We start from the raw sequence: 3,838 nt of genomic DNA on the forward strand, positions 1-3,838 counted from the left end.
ATCCACTTCTACCTCAAAGAGGGACCTCAAGGACTATACTTGCTACAACTGCCAAGAGAAGGGCTACCTTGCGAAGACCTGCACTAGGACGAAGGTAGAACCTGCTGAACAAAAGACTCTCTTCTCGGTGTGGGGAGAAGACGATGATGAAGTTGATCTACATTAAGGATTTCAAGGCATATGCCTCATGGCTAATTCAGAGGAAGCGACTTCTCAAGTACATCTAACTAGCGATTTCGTTGATCGTCTCAACATTCCAGGTAAAGATGAACTTGTGAACATGATTAAAGGCCTACTTGATGATAACGAAACTCTTGAAAAACAAGTTATTAAATATGAGGATGAAGTTCAGGAACTGCGTAATGAAAAGTTTAGACTTGTCCGATAGACTCGCTAGAAAGGAAAGGCCCTTAAGAAAGTCAGGGAACCGAGCTTAGTAACTAAGTCCTGCGAAGGATGCAAGAGAAAGAAACCTCAAGGGGGATCACCTAATGTCATATCTAGTGATATAGAAAGTGATATTCAACTTATTCTGGATAAGCTTGAAACTCTGACTGATTTCATTTATGAAAAACGGTTAATCAAACTATCTTTGTCCGTGCTAGACCTGGACTAGGCTATGATTCTGAAAATAATTCCTCTACTTGTTTTACTGCTCAAGAAAAACTAACTAGGAAGTTAACTAAGAAAGTTGAGATCCTAGATAAGGCCCTCCATGCATGTAGGATACTTAGAATAAAAGATTAATGTCTTAGAACAACCTCCTGAAAGGAATAGAACTTGGTTTAGAGGATAAAAGGCTCACACCATGTACGTTAATCAAGCCCATGGTAAATATGTTAAGAACATCAATTCTAAACGTGAAAATAATAGGACCTTTCGCCCTAGAAAGGGAAAATAGGCTATGTTCAATAGAACTCTTGGTGTAGATAATGTGATAACAATGGACATACGGTACATGACTGTAGAAAGAAACAAGCTCGGGATAGTAAGCCTTATAGGTCATCTAATAACAAGAATCATGTAGTTAATGACTTGAAAAATGCTTCTTATCACGAGATTGAATCTTCTGCAAGTTCCTTTAAATTTGCTTCGTATTCTCACAGTCAAGAAAGTCCAAAGACTAATAAACTTAGAAAAGCTGAGCTTCGATGGGTTCTAAAAGTTTAAATCTTATCACTGCAGGGTGAAGCGAGCAACAAGGACAAATGGTATAGTGATAGTGGATTCTGTCATATGACTGGCTGCAAAGATAATCTTCTCTCATTTCAAGCGAATGAAGGTGGCAGCATCTCCTTTGGAAATAAGAAGACTGGTGGAATCAAGGGACATGGAAAGGTCCAACTGAATTATAAATCAAAGAGCTCCATGAATTTGATAGAAACAAGGTATGGAGACTAGTTTCCCAACCCTCTGATTGAACCATCATCAGAACTCGTTGGGTTTTCAGAAACAAGCTAGATGATTCAGGTGTTGTAGTAAGGAACAAAGCAAGCTTAGTCGCTCAAGGCTACAACCAACAATAAGGGATTGTTTATGATGAGACTTATGCTCCAGTTGCTCATCTTGAGGCCATTTAATTGTTGATTGTTTTTGCCTCTCACAAAAGATTCAAGCTATTTCATATGGACGCCAAGACTGCATTTCTCAATGGTATCTAAATGAGGAGGTATACGTCAAACAACCCCTGGCTTAGAAAATGCTCAACACCCAAATCATGTCTATTTCCTTGATCAAGCTTTCTATGGCCTGAAACAAGCTCCCAAAGCTTGGTATGATTGTCTCTCCGAGTACCTACTATCCAACAACTATCAAAGGGGGACAATAGACAAGACGCTTTTCATTCAGGAACTTGGAAGAGACATCCTAGTTGTTCAGTTATATGTGGATGCCATCATTTTTGGTGCCACTAACCTATCCCTGGTGGAAAAGTTCAAGGATGTCATGAGCAACAAGTTTAACATGAGCAGCAAGTTTAACATGAGCATGATAGAGGAACTGAACTTCTTTCTAGGCCTGCAAGTTGTTAAAAAGGATTAAGGCATACAAATTCATCAATAGATATACCTAAGGGAGATCCTAAAGAAGTATAACATCGATACATGCAAGTCGCTACATACTCTTGTCTCAACAACGACTAAGCTAAACGATGATCTAAGTGGCCCTACAACCAATGGGACTACATATAGAGGCATGGTGGGTTCCCTTATGTATTAGACTGCCTCTAGACTAGATATTGTCTTTGTTGTAAGTCTTTGTGCCAGATTTTAATCCGATCAAAGAGAGTCATATGTCGCCTCCATTAAGCGAGTTTTTTGCTACTTAAAGGGGAATGACAACCTTTGTCTATGGTATCCTAAAATTTTTGATTTTACTCTTGTTGGATATATAGATGCTGACTATGCAGGTTATTTGATTGATCGAAAGAGCACCTCCAGAATGGCTCAGTTTTGGGTCCATGTCTCATATCTTGGGGCTCCAAGAAGCAAACTTCATCGCCCCTCAACCACCAAAGCTGAGTATATAACCGCTGCATCGTTATGCAATCAACCTTTATGGCTTAAGTAGCAACTCTTAAACTTTGGAATCTCAATGGGATCCCTTGAGTAAGGTGTGATAATACTAGTGCAATCAACATTTCCAAGAACCATGTGCATCACTCGCGGACAAACCACATTGACGTTCGTCATCACTTTCTCCATGATCATTCGGAGAAGAAGAATATTGAGCTCACTCACTACCGAACTGAGGATCAAATAGCAGATATTTTCACCAAGGCCCTGAACAAGGAACCATTCATCAACTTAATGCTTCTCTTGGGAATGATTCCCTTCAATTGAGCAACCCTATCCTTGTAAGTTCGCTCTCTATTGACTACGAATTATCTGCTATTTTAAGCTTGGGAACTTAGGATTTAGTTGCTTACCTGTAAAGCCTATGCCTTTATGGGTATTCGTCTCTCGCATGCTCTTTGTGATGATTTTAGAAAGGCCTTGTTAATTACTCTCATGGGTTGCACTATTGCTTGATGATTTATGTACCTTTGCATGCTCTCTTGATGATCGCTTCTTAACCATATCAAACACCCCCCCAGATATAATTCGTGCTTATAAGCTAGTCTCTCAGCTTGATCTTTGTGTTTTGTTCCTTATGACATCAGTCCGCACCTGGGAATATTCACTTAGATGACAAATAGCATTCCCTGATTTTAATTGCATATGCATATGCATATGTACGTATTGCTTGAATGTCTTTGTCATTCCAATGTTTAAATGTATGTATATGTCTCCCTGTTTCTATCGTTGTGTTTGGGAACTAAGTTTAAGTGCTATATATATATACCACTTTGAAGAAATTATTGTCAGATTTGCTGGGAATCGACCGTCTGTTTTATGGGGACCGAACGTTTGTGATAGGAACTAACCACTATAACACCTAGTTGTGAACGCAATGAATACGCCGACCTACAAAGAATCTTTCTTGGTTCCCAAATAGAGTCATTTGGCTTCACTGTGTTCCCAAAAGATCTTCGCCCTGATTCTCTTTGTGATCATTGGTCCTAGTATACTATAAAAGTTGAGTTGGGGTCAATTTATTACTCTCCAATTCAACTTTCAAATTCCTAATCTACCCCTTATAGTAAGACTGGTATTTTTTGACATTACATGTTATGTCCCTTATGACACTCCAAAATTACGTTCAATCTTGTAAGATAAGCAGACTTCCTCCAGCATTGCAGAACTTAATGACTTCATCATCTGATGGCTAATTTAATCAATAAATACCTTTGTAAGTTGTATGAACTAGCCCCTTAGTTCGTACAACTAATAATGCCTTA

The sequence above is a fragment of the Phyllobates terribilis genome, unplaced genomic scaffold, assembly GCF_046119375.1.
Source record: "Phyllobates terribilis strain yellow unplaced genomic scaffold, ASM4611937v1 Scaffold_4937__1_contigs__length_55782, whole genome shotgun sequence".
Lineage (NCBI taxonomy): Eukaryota > Metazoa > Chordata > Amphibia > Anura > Dendrobatidae > Phyllobates > Phyllobates terribilis.